The 22,500-nt window shown below is 46.9% G+C and overlaps 23 non-coding genes across 23 annotated transcripts; all 23 read right to left on the bottom strand.

The window, feature by feature from the left end:
* Nucleotides 1-4,146: 4,146 nt before the first annotated feature.
* trnap-agg (transfer RNA proline (anticodon AGG)) lies at nucleotides 4,147-4,218 on the bottom strand. Its single transcript has one exon. It is a non-coding gene; the product is annotated as a tRNA-Pro (tRNA).
* Nucleotides 4,219-4,722: 504 nt separating this feature from the next.
* On the bottom strand, nucleotides 4,723-4,794 carry trnap-cgg (transfer RNA proline (anticodon CGG)). The gene has a single exon. It is a non-coding gene; the product is annotated as a tRNA-Pro (tRNA).
* Nucleotides 4,795-5,516: 722 nt separating this feature from the next.
* Nucleotides 5,517-5,588, bottom strand: trnap-ugg (transfer RNA proline (anticodon UGG)). Its single transcript has one exon. It is a non-coding gene; the product is annotated as a tRNA-Pro (tRNA).
* An 837-nt stretch (nucleotides 5,589-6,425) lies between these two features.
* On the bottom strand, nucleotides 6,426-6,497 carry trnap-cgg (transfer RNA proline (anticodon CGG)). Its single transcript has one exon. It is a non-coding gene; the product is annotated as a tRNA-Pro (tRNA).
* A 722-nt stretch (nucleotides 6,498-7,219) lies between these two features.
* Nucleotides 7,220-7,291, bottom strand: trnap-ugg (transfer RNA proline (anticodon UGG)). Its single transcript has one exon. It is a non-coding gene; the product is annotated as a tRNA-Pro (tRNA).
* Nucleotides 7,292-8,128: 837 nt separating this feature from the next.
* On the bottom strand, nucleotides 8,129-8,200 carry trnap-cgg (transfer RNA proline (anticodon CGG)). The gene has a single exon. It is a non-coding gene; the product is annotated as a tRNA-Pro (tRNA).
* A 773-nt stretch (nucleotides 8,201-8,973) lies between these two features.
* trnap-cgg (transfer RNA proline (anticodon CGG)) lies at nucleotides 8,974-9,045 on the bottom strand. The gene has a single exon. It is a non-coding gene; the product is annotated as a tRNA-Pro (tRNA).
* A 635-nt stretch (nucleotides 9,046-9,680) lies between these two features.
* trnap-agg (transfer RNA proline (anticodon AGG)) lies at nucleotides 9,681-9,752 on the bottom strand. The gene has a single exon. It is a non-coding gene; the product is annotated as a tRNA-Pro (tRNA).
* Nucleotides 9,753-10,874: 1,122 nt separating this feature from the next.
* Nucleotides 10,875-10,946, bottom strand: trnap-agg (transfer RNA proline (anticodon AGG)). Its single transcript has one exon. It is a non-coding gene; the product is annotated as a tRNA-Pro (tRNA).
* A 625-nt stretch (nucleotides 10,947-11,571) lies between these two features.
* trnap-ugg (transfer RNA proline (anticodon UGG)) lies at nucleotides 11,572-11,643 on the bottom strand. The gene has a single exon. It is a non-coding gene; the product is annotated as a tRNA-Pro (tRNA).
* A 1,228-nt stretch (nucleotides 11,644-12,871) lies between these two features.
* trnap-agg (transfer RNA proline (anticodon AGG)) lies at nucleotides 12,872-12,943 on the bottom strand. Its single transcript has one exon. It is a non-coding gene; the product is annotated as a tRNA-Pro (tRNA).
* Nucleotides 12,944-13,925: 982 nt separating this feature from the next.
* Nucleotides 13,926-13,997, bottom strand: trnap-ugg (transfer RNA proline (anticodon UGG)). The gene has a single exon. It is a non-coding gene; the product is annotated as a tRNA-Pro (tRNA).
* A 530-nt stretch (nucleotides 13,998-14,527) lies between these two features.
* trnap-agg (transfer RNA proline (anticodon AGG)) lies at nucleotides 14,528-14,599 on the bottom strand. Its single transcript has one exon. It is a non-coding gene; the product is annotated as a tRNA-Pro (tRNA).
* A 625-nt stretch (nucleotides 14,600-15,224) lies between these two features.
* On the bottom strand, nucleotides 15,225-15,296 carry trnap-ugg (transfer RNA proline (anticodon UGG)). Its single transcript has one exon. It is a non-coding gene; the product is annotated as a tRNA-Pro (tRNA).
* An 870-nt stretch (nucleotides 15,297-16,166) lies between these two features.
* On the bottom strand, nucleotides 16,167-16,238 carry trnap-ugg (transfer RNA proline (anticodon UGG)). The gene has a single exon. It is a non-coding gene; the product is annotated as a tRNA-Pro (tRNA).
* A 181-nt stretch (nucleotides 16,239-16,419) lies between these two features.
* trnap-agg (transfer RNA proline (anticodon AGG)) lies at nucleotides 16,420-16,491 on the bottom strand. Its single transcript has one exon. It is a non-coding gene; the product is annotated as a tRNA-Pro (tRNA).
* Nucleotides 16,492-16,776: 285 nt separating this feature from the next.
* Nucleotides 16,777-16,848, bottom strand: trnap-agg (transfer RNA proline (anticodon AGG)). The gene has a single exon. It is a non-coding gene; the product is annotated as a tRNA-Pro (tRNA).
* A 635-nt stretch (nucleotides 16,849-17,483) lies between these two features.
* trnap-agg (transfer RNA proline (anticodon AGG)) lies at nucleotides 17,484-17,555 on the bottom strand. The gene has a single exon. It is a non-coding gene; the product is annotated as a tRNA-Pro (tRNA).
* Nucleotides 17,556-19,479: 1,924 nt separating this feature from the next.
* Nucleotides 19,480-19,551, bottom strand: trnap-agg (transfer RNA proline (anticodon AGG)). Its single transcript has one exon. It is a non-coding gene; the product is annotated as a tRNA-Pro (tRNA).
* A 1,321-nt stretch (nucleotides 19,552-20,872) lies between these two features.
* trnap-ugg (transfer RNA proline (anticodon UGG)) lies at nucleotides 20,873-20,944 on the bottom strand. The gene has a single exon. It is a non-coding gene; the product is annotated as a tRNA-Pro (tRNA).
* A 521-nt stretch (nucleotides 20,945-21,465) lies between these two features.
* trnap-ugg (transfer RNA proline (anticodon UGG)) lies at nucleotides 21,466-21,537 on the bottom strand. The gene has a single exon. It is a non-coding gene; the product is annotated as a tRNA-Pro (tRNA).
* A 181-nt stretch (nucleotides 21,538-21,718) lies between these two features.
* trnap-agg (transfer RNA proline (anticodon AGG)) lies at nucleotides 21,719-21,790 on the bottom strand. The gene has a single exon. It is a non-coding gene; the product is annotated as a tRNA-Pro (tRNA).
* Nucleotides 21,791-22,075: 285 nt separating this feature from the next.
* On the bottom strand, nucleotides 22,076-22,147 carry trnap-agg (transfer RNA proline (anticodon AGG)). The gene has a single exon. It is a non-coding gene; the product is annotated as a tRNA-Pro (tRNA).
* Nucleotides 22,148-22,500: the final 353 nt, after the last annotated feature.

Here is a 22,500-nt window from a genome sequence, read left to right as displayed (position 1 = left end):
AAACATGCTTAGACATAAAGAGCTGGAGAAACTTCCGCAGCAAATCACGCCGATCTACGTTGGGTAAAGGACTGATTTGGGAATAGAACAGGAGCCCTCTTTGCCATGTTACCTCCTTCAACAGCATACTGTAATGGGCTCATCCGGGATTTTAACCCAGGACCTCTCACACCCTAAGCTAGAATCATACCCCTAGACCAACGAGCCATGCTCCAGCTGCTGCTTCGATTGATCGATTTGTTGTCACAAAACATGCTTAGACGAAGGCTCCCTGCACCCTAAGCGAGAATCATACCACGAGACCAACGAGCCATGTTCTGGTTGCTGCTTTGATCGATTTGTCGTCACAAAACATGCTTAGACGAAGGCTCCCTGCACCCTAAGCGAGAATCATACCACGAGACCAATGAGCCATGTTCTAGTTGCTGCTTTGATCGATTTGTTGTCACAAAACATGCTTAGACATAGAGAAACTTCCGCAGCAAATCACGCCAATCTACGTTGGGTAAAGGACTGATTTTGGAATAGAACAGGAGCCCTCTTTGCCTTGTTACCTCCTTCAACAGCATACTGTAATGGGCTCGTCCGGGATTTGAACCCAGGACCTCTCGCACCCAAATCGAGAATCATACCCCTAGACCAACGAGCCATGTTCTGGTTGCTGCTTTGATCGATTTGTTGTCACAAAACATGCGTAGACAAAAAGAGTTCGAGAAACTTCTGCAGAAAATCACCCCGATCTACGTTTGGAAAAGGACTGATTTGGGAATAGAACAGGAGCCCTCTTTGCCAGGTTACCTCCTTCTACAGCAATGGGCTGTAGAAGTGATGGGCTCGTCCGGGATTTGAACCCGGGACCTCTCGCACGAAAGCGAGAATCATACCCCTGACCAACGAGCCATGTTCTGGTTGCTGCTTTGATCGATTTGTTGTCACAAAACATGCGTAGACAAAAAGAGTTCGAGTAACTTCTGCAGAAAATCACCCCGATCTACGTTTGGAAAAGGACTGATTTGGGAATAGAACAGGAGCCCTCTTTGCCAGGTTACCTCCTTCTACAGCAATGGGCTGTAGAAGTAATGGGCTCGTCCGGGATTTGAACCCAGGACCTCTCGCACCCTAAGCGAGAATCATACCCCTGACCAACGAGCCATGTTCTGGTTGCTGCTTTGATCGATTTGTTGTCACAAAACATGCGTAGACAAAAAGAGTTCGAGAAACTTCTGCAGAAAATCACCCCGATCTACGTTTGGAAAAGGACTGATTTGGGAATAGAACAGGAGCCCTCTTTGCCAGGTTACCTCCTTCTACAGCAATGGGCTGTAGAAGTAATGGGCTCGTCTGGGATTTGAACCCGGGACCTCTCGCACCCTAAGCGAGAATCATACCCCTAGACCAACGAGCCATGCTCCAGCTGCTGCTTCGATTGATTGATTTGTTGTCACAAAACATGCTTAGACAAAGGCTCCCTGCACCCTAAGCGAGAATCATACCACGAGACCAACGAGCCATGTTCTGGTTGCTGCTTTGATCGATTTGTTGTCACAAAACATGCGTAGACAAAAAGAGTTCGAGAAACTTCTGCAGAAAATCACCTTGATCTACGTTTGGAAAAGGACTGATTTGGGAATAGAACAGGAGCCCTCTTTGCCATGTTACCTCCTTCAACAGCATTCTGTACTGGGCTCATCTGGGATTTGAACCCAGGACCTCTCGCACCCTAAGCTAGAATCATACCCCTAGACCAACGAGCCATGCTCCAGCTGATGCTTCGATTGATCGATTTGTTGTCACAAAACATGCTTAGACAAAGGCGCCCTGCACCCTAAGCGAGAATCATACCACAAGACCAACGAGCCATGTTCTGGTTGCTGCATTGATCGATTTTTTGTCGCAAAACACGCGTAGACAAAAAGAGCTGGAGAAACTTCTGCTGAAAATCACCCCGATCGACGTTGGGTAAAAGACAGATTTGGGAATAGAACAGGAGCTTTCTTCACTAAATAAACTCCTTCAACAACTTACTGTAAAGGTCTCGTTCGGGATTTGAACCCGGGACCTCTCGCACGAAAGCAAGAATCATACCCCTGACCAACGAGCCATGTTCTGGTTGCTGCTTTGATCGATTTGTTGTCACAAAGAATGAGTACACAAAAAGAGCTGGAGAAACTTCTGCAGCAAATCACCCCGATATACGTTGGGTAAAGGACTGATTTGGGAAAAGAAAAATAGCCCTCTTTGCCATGTTACCTCCTTCAACAGCATACTGTAATGGGCTCGTCCAGGATTTGAACCCAGGACCTCTAGCACCTTATGCGAGAATCATACCCCTAGACCAATGAGCCATGTTCCAGTAGCTGCTTCAATTGATCGATTTTTTGTCACAAAACATGCTTAGACAAATGCTCCCTGCACCCTAAGAGAGAATCATACCACAAGACCAACGAGCCATGTTCTGGTTGCTGCTTTGATCGATTTGTCGTCACAAAACATGCTTAGACGAAGGCTCCCTGCACCCTAAGCGAGAATCATACCACGAGACCAATGAGCCATGTTCTAGTTGCTGCTTTGATCGATTTGTTGTCACAAAACATGCGTAGACAAAAAGAGTTCGAGAAACTTCTGCAGAAAATCACCCCGATCTACGTTTGGAAAAGGACTGATTTGGGAATAGAACAGGAGCCCTCTTTGCCAGGTTACCTCCTTCTACAGCAATGGGCTGTAGAAGTAATGGGCTCTTCCGGGATTTGAACCCAGGACCTCTCGCACGAAAGCGAGAATCATACCCCTGACCAACGAGCCATGTTCTGGTTGCTGCTTTGATCGATTTGTTGTCACAAAACATGCGTAGACAAAAAGAGTTCGAGAAACTTCTGCAGAAAATCACCCAGATCTACGTTTGTAAAAGGACTGATTTGGGAATAGAACAGGAGCTTTCTTCACTAAATAAACTCCTTCAACAACTTACTGTAAAGGTCTCGTCCGGGATTTGAACCCGGGACCTCTCGCACGAAAGCGAGAATCATACCCCTGACCAACGAGCCATGTTCTGGTTGCTGCTTTGAACGATTTTTTGTCACAAAACATGCTTAGACCTAAAGAGCTGGAGAAAATTCCACAGCAAATCATGCCGATCTACGTTGGGTAAAGGACTGATTTGGGAATAGAACAGGAGCCCTCTTTGCCTTGTTACCTCCTTCAACAGCATACTGTAATGGGTTCGTCCGGGATTTGAACCCAGGACCTCTCGCACCCAAAGCGAGAATCATACCCCTAGACCAACGAGCCATGTTCTGGTTGCTGCTTTGATCGATTTGTTGTCACAAAGAATGAGTACACAAAAAGAGCTGGAGAAACTTCTGCAGCAAATCACCCCGATATACGTTGGGTAAAGGACTGATTTTGGAAAAGAAAAGGAGCCCTCTTTGCCATGTTACCTCCTTCAACAGCATACTGTAATGGGCTCGTCCAGGATTTGAACCCAGGACCTCTAGCACCTTATGCGAGAATCATACCACGAGACCGACGAGCCATGTTCTGGTTGCTGCTTTGATCGATTTGTCGTCACAAAACATGCTTAGACGAAGGCTCCCTGCACCCTAAGCGAGAATCATACCACGAGACCAATGAGCCATGTTCTAGTTGCTGCTTTGATCGATTTGTTGTCACAAAACATGCTTAGACATAGAGAAACTTCCGCAGCAAATCACGCCAATCTACGTTGGGTAAAGGACTGATTTGGGAAAAGAAATGGAGCCCTCTTTGCCATGTTACCTCCTTCAACAGCATACTGTAATGGGCTCGTCCAGGATTTGAACCCAGGACCTCTAGCACCTTATGCGAGAATCATACCCCTAGACCAATGAGCCATGTTCCAGTTGCTGCTTCGATTGATCGATTTGTTGTCACAAAACATGCTTAGACAAAGGCTCCCTGCACCCTAAGCGAGAATCATACCACGAGACCAACGAGCCATGTTCTGGTTGCTGCTTTGATCGATTTGTTGTCAAAAAACATGCTTAGACATAAAGAGCTGGAGAAACTTCCACAGAAAATCACGCCGATCTATGTTGGGTAAAGGACTGATTTGGGAAAAGAACAGGAGCCCTCTTTGACATGTTACCTCGTTCATCAGCATACTGTAATGGGCTCGTCCGGGATTTGAACCCGGGACCTCTCGCACCCTAAGCGAGAATCATACCCCTAGACCAACGAGCCATGTTCCGGTTGCTGCTTCGATTGATCGATTTGTTGTCACAAAACATGCTTAGACAAATGCTCCCTGCACCCTAAGAGAGAATCATACCACAAGACATGTTCTAGTTGCTGCTTTGATCGATTTGTTGTCACAAAACATGCTTAGACATAGAGAAACTTCCGCAGCAAATCACGCCGATCTCCGTTGGGTAAAGGACTGATTTGGGAATAGAACAGGAGCCCTCTTTCCCAGGTTACCTCCTTCTACAGCATACTGTAATGGGCTCGTCCAGGATTTGAACCCGGGACCTCTCGCACCCAAAGCGAGAATCATACCCCTAGACCAACCAGCCATGTTCTGGTTGCTGCTTTGATCGATTTTTTGTCGCAAAGAATGCGTGGACGAAAAGAGCTGGAGTAACTTCTGCAGCAAATCACGCCGATCTCCGTTGGGTACAGGACTGATCTGAGATTATAACAGGATCCCTCGTTGCCAAGTAACCTCCTTCAACAACATACTGTAAAGGGCTCGTCCGGGATTTGAACCCAGGACCTCTCGCACCCGAAGCGAGAATCATACCCCTAGACCAACGAGCCATGCTCTGGTTGCTGCTTTGATCGATTTGTTGTCACAAAACATGCTTAGACAAAGGCTCCCTTTACCCTAAGCAAGAATCATACCACGAGACCAACGAGCCATGTTCTGGTTGCTGCTTGGATCGATTTTTTGTCACAAAACATGCTTAGACAAAGGCTCCCTGCACCCTAAGCGAGAATCATACCCCTAGACCAACGAGCCATGTTCTGGTTGCTGCTTAGATTGATTTGTTGTCACAAAACATGCGTAGACAAAAAGAGCTAGAGAAACTTCTGCAGCAAATCACTCCGATATACGTTGGGTAAAGGACTGATTTGGGAATAGAACAGGAGCCCTCTTTGCCAGGTTACCTCTTTCAACAGCATACTGTAAAGGGCTCGTCTGGGATTTGAACTCAGGACCTCTCGCACCCTAAGCGAGAATCATTCCCCTAGACCAACGAGCCATGTTCTCGTTGTTGATTCGATTGATCGATTTGTTGTCACAAAACATGCTTAGACAAAGGCTCCCTTTACCCTAAGCAAGAATCATACCACGAGACCAACGAGCCATGTTCTGGTTACTGCTTTGATTGATTTGTTGTCCAAAGAATGAGTGGACGAAAAGAGCTGGAGTAACTTCTGCAGCAAATCACGCCGATCTCCGTTGGGTACAGGACTGATCTGAGATTATAACAGGATCCCTCGTTGCCAAGTAACCTCCTTCAACAACATACTGTAAAGGGCTCGTCCGGGATTTGAACCCAGGACCTCTCGCACCCAAAGCGAGAATCATACCCCTAGACCAACGAGCCATGTTCTGGTTGCTGCTTTGATCGATTTGTTGTCACAAAACATGCTTAGACAAAGGCTCCCTGCACCCTAAGCAAGAATCATACCACGAGACCAACGAGCCATGTTCTGGTTGCTGCTTGGATCGATTTTTTGTCACAAAACATGCTTAGACAAAGGCTTCCTGCACCCTAAGCGAGAATCATACCCCAAGACCAACGAGCCATGTTCTGGATGCTGCTTTGATTGATTTGTTGTCACAAAACATGCGTAGACAAAAGAGCTGGAGAAACTTCTGCAGCAATTCACCCCGATCTACGTTGGGTAAAGGACTGATTTGGGAATAGAACAGGAGGCCGCTTTGCCAGGTTACCTCCTTCAACAGCATACTGTAATGGGCTCGTCCGGGATTTGAACCCGGGAACGCTCGCACCCTAAGCAAGAATCATACCCGTAGACCAACGAGCCATATTCTAGTTGCTGCTTCGATTGATCGATTTTGAAGATTTGAAACTTCTGCAGCAAATCACCCCGATCTCCGTTGGGTAAAGGACTGATCTGAGATTAGAACAGGATCCCTCTTCGCCATGTAACCTCCTTCAACAACATACTGTAAAGGGCTCATCCGGGATTTGAACCCAGGACCTCTTGCACCCAAAGCGAGAATCATACCCCTAGACCAACGAGCCATGTTCTGGTTGCTGCTTTGATTGATTTGTTGTCCAAAGAATGCGTGGACGAAAAGAGCTGGAGTAACTTCTGCAGCAAATCACGCTGATCTCGGTTCGGTAAAGGACTGATCTGAGATTAGAACAGGATACCTCTTCGCCAAGTAACCTCCTTCAACAACATACTGTAAAGGGCTCGTCCGGGATTTGAACCCAGGACCTCTCGCACCCGAAGCGAGAATCATACCCCTAGACCAACGAGCCATGCTCTGGTTGCTGCTTTGATCGATTTGTTGTCACAAAACATGCTTAGACAAAGGCTCCCTTTACCCTAAGCAAGAATCATACCACGAGACCAACGAGCCATGTTCTGGTTGCTGCTTGGATCGATTTTTTGTCACAAAACATGCTTAGACAAAGGCTCCCTGCACCCTAAGCGAGAATCATACCCCTAGACCAACGAGCCATGTTCTGGTTGCTGCTTAGATTGATTTGTTGTCACAAAACATGCGTAGACAAAAAGAGCTAGAGAAACTTCTGCAGCAAATCACCCCGATATACGTTGGGTAAAGGACTGATTTGGGAATAGAACAGGAGCCCTCTTTGCCAGGTTACCTCTTTCAACAGCATACTGTAAAGGGCTCGTCTGGGATTTGAACTCAGGACCTCTCGCACCCTAAGCGAGAATCATTCCCCTAGACCAACGAGCCATGTTCTCGTTGTTGATTCGATTGATCGATTTGTTGTCACAAAACATGCTTAGACAAAGGCTCCCTTTACCCTAAGCAAGAATCATACCACGAGACCAACGAGCCATGTTCTGGTTACTGCTTTGATTGATTTGTTGTCCAAAGAATGAGTGGACGAAAAGAGCTGGAGTAACTTCTGCAGCAAATCACGCCGATCTCCGTTGGGTACAGGACTGATCTGAGATTATAACAGGATCCCTCGTTGCCAAGTAACCTCCTTCAACAACATACTGTAAAGGGCTCGTCCGGGATTTGAACCCAGGACCTCTCGCACCCAAAGCGAGAATCATACCCCTAGACCAACGAGCCATGTTCTGGTTGCTGCTTTGATCGATTTGTTGTCACAAAACATGCTTAGACAAAGGCTCCCTGCACCCTAAGCAAGAATCATACCACGAGACCAACGAGCCATGTTCTGGTTGCTGCTTGGATCGATTTTTTGTCACAAAACATGCTTAGACAAAGGCTTCCTGCACCCTAAGCGAGAATCATACCCCAAGACCAACGAGCCATGTTCTGGATGCTGCTTTGATTGATTTGTTGTCACAAAACATGCGTAGACAAAAGAGCTGGAGAAACTTCTGCAGCAATTCACCCCGATCTACGTTGGGTAAAGGACTGATTTGGGAATAGAACAGGAGGCCGCTTTGCCAGGTTACCTCCTTCAACAGCATACTGTAATGGGCTCGTCCGGGATTTGAACCCGGGAACGCTCGCACCCTAAGCAAGAATCATACCCGTAGACCAACGAGCCATATTCTAGTTGCTGCTTCGATTGATCGATTTTGAAGATTTGAAACTTCTGCAGCAAATCACCCCGATCTCCGTTGGGTAAAGGACTGATCTGAGATTAGAACAGGATCCCTCTTCGCCATGTAACCTCCTTCAACAACATACTGTAAAGGGCTCATCCGGGATTTGAACCCAGGACCTCTTGCACCCAAAGCGAGAATCATACCCCTAGACCAACGAGCCATGTTCTGGTTGCTGCTTTGATTGATTTGTTGTCCAAAGAATGCGTGGACGAAAAGAGCTGGAGTAACTTCTGCAGCAAATCACGCTGATCTCCGTTCGGTAAAGGACTGATCTGAGATTAGAACAGGATACCTCTTCGCCAAGTAACCTCCTTCAACAACATACTGTAAAGGGCTCGTCCGGGATTTGAACCCGGGACCTCTCGCACCCGAAGCGAGAATCATACCCCTAGACCAACGAGCCATGTTCTGGTTGATGCTTTGATTGATTTGTTCAAAGAATGCTTGGACGAAAAGAGCTGGAGTAACTTCTGCAGCAAATCACGACGATCTCCGTTGGGTAAAGGACTGATTTGGGAATAGAACAGGAGCCCTCTTTGCCATGTTACCTCCTTCAACAGCATACTGTAATGGGCTCATCCGGGATTTTAACCCAGGACCTCTCACACCCTAAGCTAGAATCATACCCCTAGATCATTGCGCCATGATCGATCTGCTGCTTCGATTGATCGATTTGTTGTCACAAAACATGCTTAGACAAAAAGAGTTCGAGAAACTTCTGCAGAAAATCACCCCGATCTACGTTTGGAAAAGGACTGATTTGGGAATAGAACAGGAGCCCTCTTTGCCAGGTTACCTCCTTCTACAGCAATGGGCTGCAGAAGTAATGGGCTCGTCCGGGATTTAAACCCAGGACCTCTCGCACCCTAAGCGAGAATCATACCCCTAGACCAACGAGCCATGTTCCAGTTGTGCTTCGATTGATCGATTTGTTGTCACAAAACATGCTTCGACAAAGGATCCCTGCACCCTAAGCGAGAATCATACCACGAGACCAATGAGCCATGTTCTGGTTGCTGCTTTGATCGATTTTTTGTCGCAAAGAATGCGTGGACGAAAAGAGCTGGAGTAACTTCTGCAGCATATCACGCCGATCTCCGTTGGGTACAGGACTGATCTGAGATTATAACAGGATCCCTCGTTGCCAAGTAACCTCCTTCAACAACATACTGTAAAGGGCTCGTCCGGGATTTGAACCCAGGACCTCTCACACCCGAAGCGAGAATCATACCCCTAGACCAACGAGCCATGCTCTGGTTGCTGCTTTGATCGATTTGTTGTCACAAAACATGCTTAGACAAAGGCTCCCTTTACCCTAAGCAAGAATCATACCACGAGACCAACGAGCCATGTTCTGGTTGCTGCTTGGATCGATTTTTTGTCACAAAACATGCTTAGACAAAGGCTCCCTGCACCCTAAGCGAGAATCATACCCCTAGACCAACGAGCCATGTTCTGGTTGCTGCTTTGATTGATTTGTTGTCACAAAACATGCGTAGACAAAAAGAGCTAGAGAAACTTCTGCAGCAAATCACCCCGATATACGTTGGGTAAAGGACTGATTTGGGAATAGAACCGGAGCCCTCTTTGCCAGGTTACCTCCTTCTACAGCAATGGGCTGTAGAAGTAATGGGCTCGTCCGGGATTTGAACCCAGGACCTCTCGCACCCTAAGCGAGAATCATACCCCTGACCAACGAGCCATGTTCTGGTTGCTGCTTTGATCGATTTGTTGTCACAAAACATGCGTAGACAAAAAGAGTTAGAGAAACTTCTGCAGAAAATCACCCCGATCTACGTTTGGAAGAGGACTGATTTGGGAATAGAACAGGAGCCCTCTTTGCCAGCTTACCTCCTTCTACAGCAATGGGCTGTAGAAGTAATGGGCTCGTCCGGGATTTGAACCCGGGACCTCTCGCACCCTAAGCGAGAATCATACCCCTAGACCAACGAGCCATGTTCCAGTTGCTGCTTCGATTGATCGATTTGTTGTCACAAAACATGCTTCGACAAAGGATCCCTGCACCCTAAGTGAGAATCATACCACAAGACCAACGAGCCATGTTCTGGTTGCTGCTTTGATCGATTTGTTGTCACAAAACATGCTTAGACATAAAGAGATGGAGAAACTTCCGCAGAAAATCACGCCGATCTACGATGGGTAAAGGACTGATTTGGGAATAGAACAGGAGCCCTCTTTGCCATGTTACCTCCTTCAACAGCATACTGTAATGGGCTCATCTGGGATTTGAACCCAGGACCTCTCGCACCCTAAGTGAGAATCATACCACAAGACCAACGAGCCATGTTCTGGTTGCTGCATTGATCAATTTTTTGTTGCAAAACACGCGTATTCAAAAAGAGCTGGAGAAACTTATGCAGCAAATCACCCCGATCGACGTTGGGTAAAAGACAGATTTGGGAATAGAACAGGAGCCCTCTTCACTAAATAACCTCCTTCAACAACTTACTGTAAAGGGCTCGTCCAGGATTTGAACCCGGGACCTCTCGCACCCAAAGCGAGAATCATACCCCTGACCAACGAACTATGTTCTGGTTGCTACTTTGATTGATTTGTTGTCACAAAACATGCTTAGACCTAAAGAGCTGGAGAAACTTCCACAGCAAATCATACCGATCTACGTTGGGTAAAGGACTGATTTGGGAATAGAACAGCAGCCCTCTTTGCCAGGTTACCTCTTTCAACAGTATACTGTAATGGGCTCGTCCAGGATTTGAACCAAGGACTTCTGGCACCCTATGCGAGAATCATACCCCTAGACCAACGAGCCATGTTGTAGTTGCTGCTTCGATTGATCTATTTGTTGTCACAAAACATGCTTAGACAAAGGCTCCCTGCACCCTAAGCGAGAATCATACCACGAAACCAATGTGCCATGTTCTGGTTGCTGCTTCGATCGATTTGTTGTCACAAAACATGCGTAGACAAAAAGAGTTCGAGAAACTTCTGCAGAAAATCACCCCGATCTACGTTTGGAAAAGGACTGATTTGGGAATAGAACAGGAGCCCTCTTTGCCAGGTTACCTCCTTCTACAGCAATGGGCTGTAGAAGTAATGGGCTCGTCCGGGATTTGAACCCAGGACCTCTCGCACCCTAAGCGAGAATCATACCCCTAGACCAACGAGCCATGTTCCACTTGTGCTTCGATTGATCGATTTGTTGTCACAAAACATGCTTAAACAAAGGATCCCTGCACCCTAAGCGAGAATCATACCACGAGACCAACGAGCCATGTTCTGGTTGCTGCTTTGATCGATTTGTTGTCACAAAACATGCGTAGACAAAAAGAGTTCGAGAAACTTCTGCAGAAAATCACCTTAATCTACGTTTGGAAAAGGACTGATTTGGGAATAGAACAGGAGCCCTCTTTGCCAGGTTACCTCCTTCAACAGCATACTGTAATGGGCTCATCCTGGATTTGAACACGGGACCTCTTGCACCCTAAGCTAGAATCATACCCCTAGACCAACGAGCCATGTTCCAGCTGCTGCTTCGATTGATCGATTTGTTGTCACAAAACATGCTTAGACAAAGGCGGCCTGCACCCTAAGCGAGAATCATACCACAAGACCAACGAGCCATGTTCTGGTTGCTGCATTGATCGATTTTTTGTCGCAAAACACGCATATTCAAAAAGAGCTGGAGAAACTTCTGCAGCAAATCACCCAGATCGACGTTGGGTAAAAGACAGATTTGGGAATAGAACAGGAGCCCTCTTCACTAACTAACCTCCTTCAACAACTTACTGTAAAGGGCTCATCCGGGATTTGAACCCGGGACCTCTCGCACCCAAAGCGAGAATCATACCCCTAGACCAACGAGCCATGTTCTGGTTGCTGCTTTGATCGATTTGTTGTCACAAAGAATGCGTAGACAAAAAGAGCTAGAGAAACTTCTGCAGCAAATCACCCCGATATACGTTGGGTAAAGGACTGATTTGGGAATAGAACAGGAGCCCTCTTTGCCAAGTAACCTCCTTCAACAACATACTGTAAAGTGCTCGTCCGGGATTTGAACTCAGGACCTCTCGCACCCTAAGCGAGAATCATTCCCCTAGACCAACGAGCCATGTTCTAGTTGTTGATTCGATTGATCGATTTGTTGTCACAAAACATGCTTAGACAAAGGCTCCCTGCACCCTAAGCGAGAATCATACCACGAAACCAATGTGCCATGTTCTGGTTGCTGCTTTGATCGATTTGTTGTCGCAAAACATGCTTAGACATAAAGAGCTGGAGAAACTTCCGCAGCAAATCACACCGATCTACGTTGGGTAAAGGACTGATTTGGGAATAGAACAGGAGCCCTCTTTGACATGTTACCTCCTTCATCAGCATACTGTAATGGGCTCGTCGGGGATTTGAACCCGGGACCTCTCGCACCCTAAGCGAGAATCATACCCCTAGACCAACGAGCCACGTTCTAGTTGCTGATTCGATTGATCGATTTGTTGTCACAAAACATGCTTAGACAAAGGCTCCCTGCACCCTAAGCGAGAATCATACCACGAGACCAACGAGCCATGTTCTGGTTGCTGCTTTGATCGATTTGTTGTCACAAAACATGCTTAGACATAAAGAGCTGGAGAAACTTCTGCAGCAAATCACCCCGATCGACCTTGGGTAAATGACAGATTTGGGAATAGAACAGCAGCCCTCTTTGCCAGGTTACCTCTTTCAACAGCATACTGTAATGGGCTCGTCCAGGATTTGAACCCAGGACTTCTGGCACCCTATGCGAGAATCATACCCCTAGACCAACGAGCCATGTTGTAGTTGCTGCTTCGATTGATCTATTTGTTGTCACAAAACATGCTTAGACAAAGGCTCCCTGCACCCTAAGCGAGAATCATACCACGAAACCAATGTGCCATGTTCTGGTTGCTGCTTTGATCGATTTGTTGTCACAAAACATGCGTAGACATAAAGTGTTCGAGAAACTTCTGCAGGAAATCACCCCGATCTACGTTTGGAAAAGGACTGATTTGGGAATAGAACAGGAGCCCTCTTTGCCAGGTTACCTCCTTCTACAGCAATGGGCTGTAGAAGTAATGGGCTCGTCCGGGATTTGAACCCAGGACCTCTCGCACCCTAAGCGAGAATCATACCCCTAGACCAACGAGCCATGTTCCAGTTGTGCTTCGATTGATCGATTTGTTGTCACAAAACATGCTTAAACAAAGGATCCCTGCACCCTAAGCGAGAATCATACCACGAGACCAACGAGCCATGTTCTGGTTGCTGCTTTGATCGATTTGTTGTCACAAAACATGCGTAGACATAAAGTGTTCGAGAAACTTCTGCAGGAAATCACCCCGATCTACGTTTGGAAAAGGACAGATTTGGGAATAGAACAGCAGCCCTCTTTGCCAGGTTACCTCTTTCAACAGCATACTGTAATGGGCTCGTCCAGGATTTGAACCCAGGACTTCTGGCACCCTATGCGAGAATCATACCCCTAGACCAACGAGCCATGCTCCAGCTGCTGCTTCGATTGATCGATTTGTTGTCACAAAACATGCTTAGACAAAGGCTCCCTGCACCCTAAGCGAGAATCATACCACAAGACCAACGAGCCATGTTCTGGTTGCTGCTTTGATCGATTTTTTGTCGTAAAAAATGCTTAGACAAAAAGAGCTGTGAAATTTCTGCAGCAAATCAGCCCGATCTACGTTTGGAAAAGGATTGATCTGGGAATAGAACAGGAGACCTCTTTGCCAGGTTACCACCTTCTACAGCAATGGGCTGTAGAAGTAATGGGCTCTTCCGGGATTTGAACCCGGGACCTCTCGCACCCTAAGCGAGAATCATACCCCTAGACCAACGAGCCATGTTCCAGTTGCTGCTTCGATTGATCTATTTGTTGTCACAAAACATGCTTAGACAAAGGCTCCCTGCACCCTAAGCGAGAATCATACCACAAGACCAACGAGCCATGTTCTGGTTGCTGCATTGATCGATTTTTTGTCGCAAAACACGCATATTCAAAAAGAGCTGGAGAAACTTCTGCAGCAAATCACCCCGATCGACGTTGGGTAAAAGACAGATTTGGGAATAGAACAGGAGCGCTCTTCACTAAATAACCTCCTTCAACAACTTACTGTAAAGGGCTCGTCCGGGATTTGAACCCAGGACCTCTCGCACCCAAAGCGAGAATCATACCCCTAGACCAACGAGCCATGTTCTGGTTGCTGCTTCGATCGATTTGTTGTCGCAAAACATGCTTAGACATAAAGAGCTGGAGAAACTTCCGCAGCAAATCACACCGATCTACGTTGGGTAAATGACAGATTTGGGAATAGAACAGCAGCCCTCTTTGCCAGGTTACCTCTTTCAACAGCATACTGTAATGGGCTCGTCCAGGATTTGAACACAGGACTTCTGGCACCCTATGCGAGAATCATACCCCTAGACCAACGAGCCATGTTGTAGTTGCTGCTTCGATTGATCTATTTGTTGTCACAAAACATGCTTAGACAAAGGCTCCCTGCACCCTAAGCGAGAATCATACCACGAAACCAATGTGCCATGTTCTGGTTGCTGCTTTGATCGATTTGTTGTCACAAAACATGCGTAGACAAAAAGAGTTCGAGAAACTTCTGCAGAAAATCACCCCGATCTACGTTTGGAAAAAGACTGATTTGGGAATAGAACAGGAGCCCTCTTTGCCAGGTTACCTCCTTCTACAGCAATGGGCTGTAGAAGTAATGGGCTCGTCCGGGATTTGAACCCAGGACCTCTCGCACCCTAAGCGAGAATCATACCCCTAGACCAACGAGCCATGTTCCACTTGTGCTTCGATTGATCGATTTGTTGTCACAAAACATGCTTAAACAAAGGATCCCTGCACCCTAAGCGAGAATCATACCACGAGACCAACGAGCCATGTTCTGGTTGCTGCTTTGATCGATTTGTTGTCACAAAACATGCGTAGACAAAAAGAGTTCGAGAAACTTCTGCAGAAAATCACCTTAATCTACGTTTGGAAAAGGACTGATTTGGGAATAGAACAGGAGCCCTCTTTGCCAGGTTACCTCCTTCAACAGCATACTGTAATGGGCTCATCCTGGATTTGAACACGGGACCTCTTGCACCCTAAGCTAGAATCATACCCCTAGACCAACGAGCCATGTTCCAGCTGCTGCTTCGATTGATCGATTTGTTGTCACAAAACATGCTTAGACAAAGGCGCCCTGCACCCTAAGCGAGAATCATACCACAAGACCAACGAGCCATGTTCTGGTTGCTGCATTGATCGATTTTTTGTCGCAAAACACGCATATTCAAAAAGAGCTGGAGAAACTTCTGCAGCAAATCACCCAGATCGACGTTGGGTAAAAGACAGATTTGGGAATAGAACAGGAGCCCTCTTCACTAACTAACCTCCTTCAACAACTTACTGTAAAGGGCTCGTCCGGGATTTGAACCCCGGACCTCTCGCACCCAAAGCGAGAATCATACCCCTAGACCAACGAGCCATGTTCTGGTTGCTGCTTTGATCGATTTGTTGTCACAAAGAATGCGTAGACAAAAAGAGCTAGAGAAACTTCTGCAGCAAATCACCCCGATATACGTTGGGTAAAGGACTGATTTGGGAATAGAACAGGAGCCCTCTTTGCCAAGTAACCTCCTTCAACAACATACTGTAAAGGGCTCGTCCGGGATTTGAACTCAGGACCTCTCGCACCCTAAGCGAGAATCATTCCCCTAGACCAACGAGCCATGTTCTAGTTGTTGATTCGATTGATCGATTTGTTGTCACAAAACATGCTTAGACAAAGGCTCCCTGCACCCTAAGCGAGAATCATACCACGAAACCAATGTGCCATGTTCTGGTTGCTGCTTTGATCGATTTGTTGTCGCAAAACATGCTTAGACATAAAGAGCTGGAGAAACTTCCGCAGCAAATCACACCGATCTACGTTGGGTAAAGGACTGATTTGGGAATAGAACAGGAGCCCTCTTTGACATGTTACCTCCTTCATCAGCATACTGTAATGGGCTCGTCGGGGATTTGAACACGGGACCTCTCGCACCCTAAGCGAGAATCATACCCCTAGACCAACGAGCCACGTTCTAGTTGCTGATTCGATTGATCGATTTGTTGTCACAAAACATGCTTAGACAAAGGCTCCCTGCACCCTAAGCGAGAATCATACCACGAGACCAACGAGCCATGTTCTGGTTGCTGCTTTGATCGATTTGTTGTCACAAAACATGCGTAGACAAAAAGAGTTCGAGAAACTTCTGCAGAAAATCACCTTGATCTACGTTTGGAAAAGGACTGATTTGGGAAGAGAACAGGAGCCCTCTTTGCCAGGTTACCTCCTTCAACAGCATACTGTAAAGGGCTCGTCCGGGATTTGAACCCGGGACCTCTCGCACCCAAAGCGAGAATCATACCCCTAGACCAACGAGCCATGTTCTGGTTGCTGCTTTGATCGATTTGTTGTCACAAAACATGCGTAGACAAAAAGAGTTCGAGAAACTTCTGCAGAAAATCACCCCGATCTACGTTTGGAAAAGGACTGATTTGGGAATAGAACAGGAGCCCTCTTTGCCAGGTTACCTCCTTCTACAGCAATGGGCTGTAGAAGTAATGGGCTCGTCCGGGATTTGAACCCAGGACCTCTCGCACCCTAAGCGAGAATCATACCCCTAGACCAACGAGCCATGTTCCAGTTGTGCTTCGATTGATCGATTTGTTGTCACAAAACATGCTTAAACAAAGGATCCCTGCACCCTAAGCGAGAATCATACCACGAGACCAACGAGCCATGTTCTGGTTGCTGCTTCGATCGATTTGTTGTCGCAAAACATGCTTAGACATAAAGAGCTGGAGAAACTTCCGCAGCAAATCACCCCGATCGACCTTGGGTAAATGACAGATTTGGGAATAGAACAGGAGCCCTCTTTGACATGTTACCTCCTTCTACAGCAATGGGCTGTAGAAGTAATGGGCTCGTCCGGGATTTGAACCCAGGACCTCTCGCACCCTAAGCGAGAATCATACCCCTAGACCAACGAGCCATGTTCCAGTTGTGCTTCGATTGATCGATTTGTTGTCACAAAACATGCTTAAACAAAGGATCCCTGCACCCTAAGCGAGGAATCATACCACGAGACCAACGAGCCATGTTCTGGTTGCTGCTTCGATCGATTTGTTGTCGCAAAACATGCTTAGACATAAAGAGCTGGAGAAACTTCCGCAGCAAATCACCCCGATCGACCTTGGGTAAATGACAGATTTGGGAATAGAACAGCAGCCCTCTTTGCCAGGTTACCTCTTTCAACAGCACACTGTAATGGGCTCGTCCAGGATTTGAACCCAGGACTTCTGGCACCCTATGCGAGAATCATACCCCTAGACCAACGAGCCATGTTGAAGTTGCTGCTTCGATTGATCTATTTGTTGTCACAAAACATGCTTAGACAAAGGCTCCCTGCACCCTAAGCGAGAATCATACCACGAAACCAATGTGCCATGTTCTGGTTGCTGCTTTGATCGATTTGTTGTCACAAAACATGCGTAGACAAAAAGAGTTCGAGAAACTTCTGCAGAAAATCACCCCGATCTACGTTTGGAAAAGGACTGATTTGGGAATAGAACAGGAGCCCTCTTTGCCAGGTTACCTCCTTCTACAGCAATGGGCTGTAGAAGTAATGGGCTCGTCCGGGATTTGAACCCGGGACCTCCCGCACCCTAAGCGAGAATCATACCCCTAGACCAACGAGCCATGTTCCAGTTGTGCTTCGATTGATCGATTTGTTGTCACAAAACATGCTTAAACAAAGGATCCCTGCACCCTAAGCGAGAATCATACCACGAGACCAACGAGCCATGTTCTGGTTGCTGCTTCGATCGATTTGTTGTCGCAAAACATGCTTAGACATAAAGAGCTGGAGAAACTTCCGCAGCAAATCACACCGATCTACGTTGGGTAAAGGACTGATTTGGGAATAGAACAGGAGCCCTCTTTGACATGTTACCTCCTTCATCAGCATACTGTAATGGGCTCGTCGGGGATTTGAACCCGGGACCTCTCGCACCCTAAGCGAGAATCATACCCCTAGACCAACGAGCCATGTTCCAGTTGCTGCTTCGATTGATCGATTTGTTGTCACAAAACATGCTTAAACAAAGGATCCCTGCACCCTAAGCGAGAATCATACCACGAGACCAACGAGCCATGTTCTGGTTGCTGCTTCGATCGATATGTTGTCGCAAAACATGCTTAGACATAAAGAGCTGGAGAAACTTCCGCAGCAAATCACACCGATCTACGTTGGGTAAAGGACTGATTTGGGAATAGAACAGGAGCCCTCTTTGACATGTTTCCTCCTTCATCAGCATACTGTAATGGGCTCGTCGAGATTTGAACCCGGGACCTCTCGCACCCTAAGCGAGAATCATACCCCTAGACCAACGAGCCACGTTCTAGTTGTTGATTCGATTGATCGATTTGTTGTCACAAAACATGCTTAGACAAAGGCTCCCTGCACCCTAAGCGAGAATCATACCACGAGACCAACGAGCCATGTTCTGGTTGCTGCTTCGATCGATTTGTTGTCGCAAAACATGCTTAGACATAAAGAGCTGGAGAAACTTCCGCAGCAAATCACACCGATCTACGTTGGGTAAAGGACTGATTTGGGAATAGAACAGGAGCCCTCTTTGACATGTTACCTCCTTCAACAGCATACTGTAATGGGCTCATCCTGGATTTGAACACGGGACCTCTTGCACCCTAAACTAGAATCATACCCCTAGACCAACGAGCCATGCTCCAGCTGCTGCTTCGATTGATCGATTTGTTGTCACAAAACATGCTTAGACAAAGGCGCCCTGCACCCTAAGCGAGAATCATACCACAAGACCAACGAGCCATGTTCTGGTTGCTGCATTGATCGATTTTTTGTCGCAAAACACGCATATTCAAAAAGAGCTGGAGAAACTTCTGCAGCAAATCACCCAGATCGACGTTGGGTAAAAGACAGATTTGGGAATAGAACAGGAGCCCTCTTCACTAAATAACCTCCTTCAACAACTTACTGTAAAGGGCTCGTCTGGGATTTGAACCCGGGACCTCTCTCACCCAAAGCGAGACTCATACCCCTAGACCAACGAGCCAGGTTCTGGTTGCTGCTTTGATCGATTTGTTTTCACAAAACATGCTTAGACATAAAGAGCTGGAGAAACTTCCGCAGCAAATCACCCCGATCGACCTTGGGTAAATGACAGATTTGGGAATAGAACAGCAGCCCTCTTTGCCAGGTTACCTCTTTCAACAGCATACTGTAATGGGCTCGTCCAGGATTTGAACCCAGGACTTCTGGCACCCTATGCGAGAATCATACCCCTAGACCAACGAGCCATGTTGAAGTTGCTGCTTCGATTGATCTTTTTGTTGTCACAAAACATGCTTAGACAAAGGCTCCCTGCACCCTAAGCGAGAATCATACCACGAAACCAATGTGCCATGTTCTGGTTGCTGCTTTGATCGATTTGTTGTCACAAAACATGCGTAGACAAAAAGAGTTCGAGAAACTTCTGCAGAAAATCACCCCGATCTACGTTTGGAAAAGGACTGATTTGGGAATAGAACAGGAGCCCTCTTTGCCAGGTTACCTCCTTCTACAGCAATGGGCTGTAGAAGTAATGGGCTCGTCCGGGATTTGAACCCGGGACCTCCCGCACCCTAAGCGAGAATCATACCCCTAGACCAACGAGCCATGTTCCAGTTGTGCTTCGATTGATCGATTTGTTGTCACAAAACATGCTTAAACAAAGGATCCCTGCACCCTAAGCGAGAATCATACCACGAGACCAACGAGCCATGTTCTGGTTGCTGCTTCGATCGATTTGTTGTCGCAAAACATGCTTAGACATAAAGAGCTGGAGAAACTTCCGCAGCAAATCACACCGATCTACGTTGGGTAAAGGACTGATTTGGGAATAGAACAGGAGCCCTCTTTGACATGTTACCTCCTTCATCAGCATACTGTAATGGGCTCGTCGGGGATTTGAACCCGGGACCTCTCGCACCCTAAGCGAGAATCATACCCCTAGACCAACGAGCCATGTTCCAGTTGCTGCTTCGATTGATCGATTTGTTGTCACAAAACATGCTTAAACAAAGGATCCCTGGACCCTAAGCGAGAATCATACCACGAGACCAACGAGCCATGTTCTGGTTGCTGCTTCGATCGATATGTTGTCGCAAAACATGCTTAGACATAAAGAGCTGGAGAAACTTCCGCAGCAAATCACACCGATCTACGTTGGGTAAAGGACTGATTTGGGAATAGAACAGGAGCCCTCTTTGACATGTTTCCTCCTTCATCAGCATACTGTAATGGGCTCGTCGAGATTTGAACCCGGGACCTCTCGCACCCTAAGCGAGAATCATACCCCTAGACCAACGAGCCATGTTCCACTTGTGCTTCGATTGATAGATTTGTTGTCACAAAACATGCTTAAACAAAGGATCCCTGCACCCTAAGCGAGAATCATACCACGAGACCAACGAGCCATGTTCTGGTTGCTGCTTTGATCGATTTGTTGTCACAAAACATGCGTAGACAAAAAGAGTTCGAGAAACTTCTGCAGAAAATCACCTTAATCTACGTTTGGAAAAGGACTGATTTGGGAATAGAACAGGAGCCCTCTTTGCCAGGTTACCTCCTTCTACAGCATACTGTAATGGGCTCATCCTGGATTTGAACACGGGACCTCTTGCACCCTAAGCTAGAATCATACCCCTAGACCAACGAGCCATGTTCCAGCTGCTGCTTCGATTGATCGATTTGTTGTCACAAAACATGCTTAGACAAAGGCGCCCTGCACCCTAAGCGAGAATCATACCACAAGACCAACGAGCCATGTTCTGGTTGCTGCATTGATCGATTTTTTGTCGCAAAACACGCATATTCAAAAAGAGCTGGAGAAACTTCTGCAGCAAATCACCCAGATCGACGTTGGGTAAAAGACAGATTTGGGAATAGAACAGGAGCCCTCTTCACTAACTAACCTCCTTCAACAACTTACTGTAAAGGGCTCGTCCGGGATTTGAACCCCGGACCTCTCGCACCCAAAGCGAGAATCATACCCCTAGACCAACGAGCCATGTTCAGGTTGCTGCTTTGATCGATTTGTTGTCACAAAGAATGCGTAGACAAAAAGAGCTAGAGAAACTTCTGCAGCAAATCACCCCGATATACGTTGGGTAAAGGACTGATTTGGGAATAGAACAGGAGCCCTCTTTGCCAAGTAACCTCCTTCAACAACATACTGTAAAGGGCTCGTCCGGGATTTGAACTCAGGACCTCTCGCACCCTAAGCGAGAATCATTCCCCTAGACCAACGAGCCATGTTCTAGTTGTTGATTCGATTGATCGATTTGTTGTCACAAAACATGCTTAGACAAAGGCTCCCTGCACCCTAAGCGAGAATCATACCACGAGACCAACGAGCCATGTTCTGGTTGCTGCTTTGATCGATTTGTTGTCACAAAACATGCGTAGACAAAAAGAGTTCGAGAAACTTCTGCAGAAAATCACCTTGATCTACGTTTGGAAAAGGACTGATTTGGGAAGAGAACAGGAGCCCTCTTTGCCAGGTTACCTCCTTCAACAGCATACTGTAAAGGGATCGTCCGGGATTTGAACCCGGGACCTCTCGCACCCAAAGCGAGAATCATACCCCTAGACCAACGAGCCATGTTCTGGTTGCTGCTTTGATCGATTTGTTGTCACAAAACATGCGTAGACAAAAAGAGTTCGAGAAACTTCTGCAGAAAATCACCCCGATCTACGTTTGGAAAAGGACTGATTTGGGAATAGAACAGGAGCCCTCTTTGCCAGGTTACCTCCTTCTACAGCAATGGGCTGTAGAAGTAATGGGCTCGTCCGGGATTTGAACCCAGGACCTCTCGCACCCTAAGCGAGAATCATACCCCTAGACCAACGAGCCATGTTCCAGTTGTGCTTCGATTGATCGATTTGTTGTCACAAAACATGCTTAAACAAAGGATCCCTGCACCCTAAGCGAGAATCATACCACGAGACCAACGAGCCATGTTCTGGTTGCTGCTTCGATCGATTTGTTGTCGCAAAACATGCTTAGACATAAAGAGCTGGAGAAACTTCCGCAGCAAATCACCCCGATCGACCTTGGGTAAATGACAGATTTGGGAATAGAACAGGAGCCCTCTTTGACATGTTACCTCCTTCTACAGCAATGGGCTGTAGAAGTAATGGGCTCGTCCGGGATTTGAACCCAGGACCTCTCGCACCCTAAGCGAGAATCATACCCCTAGACCAACGAGCCATGTTCCAGTTGTGCTTCGATTGATCGATTTGTTGTCACAAAACATGCTTAAACAAAGGATCCCTGCACCCTAAGCGAGGAATCATACCACGAGACCAACGAGCCATGTTCTGGTTGCTGCTTCGATCGATTTGTTGTCGCAAAACATGCTTAGACATAAAGAGCTGGAGAAACTTCCGCAGCAAATCACCCCGATCGACCTTGGGTAAATGACAGATTTGGGAATAGAACAGCAGCCCTCTTTGCCAGGTTACCTCTTTCAACAGCACACTGTAATGGGCTCGTCCAGGATTTGAACCCAGGACTTCTGGCACCCTATGCGAGAATCATACCCCTAGACCAACGAGCCATGT

The sequence above is a fragment of the Osmerus eperlanus genome, chromosome 23 (genome assembly GCF_963692335.1).
Source record: "Osmerus eperlanus chromosome 23, fOsmEpe2.1, whole genome shotgun sequence".
NCBI classification, from domain to species: Eukaryota; Metazoa; Chordata; class Actinopteri; order Osmeriformes; family Osmeridae; genus Osmerus; species Osmerus eperlanus.
Note: the sequence above shows the minus strand (reverse complement) of the source record. Positions and strands in the feature narration are given on the sequence as shown.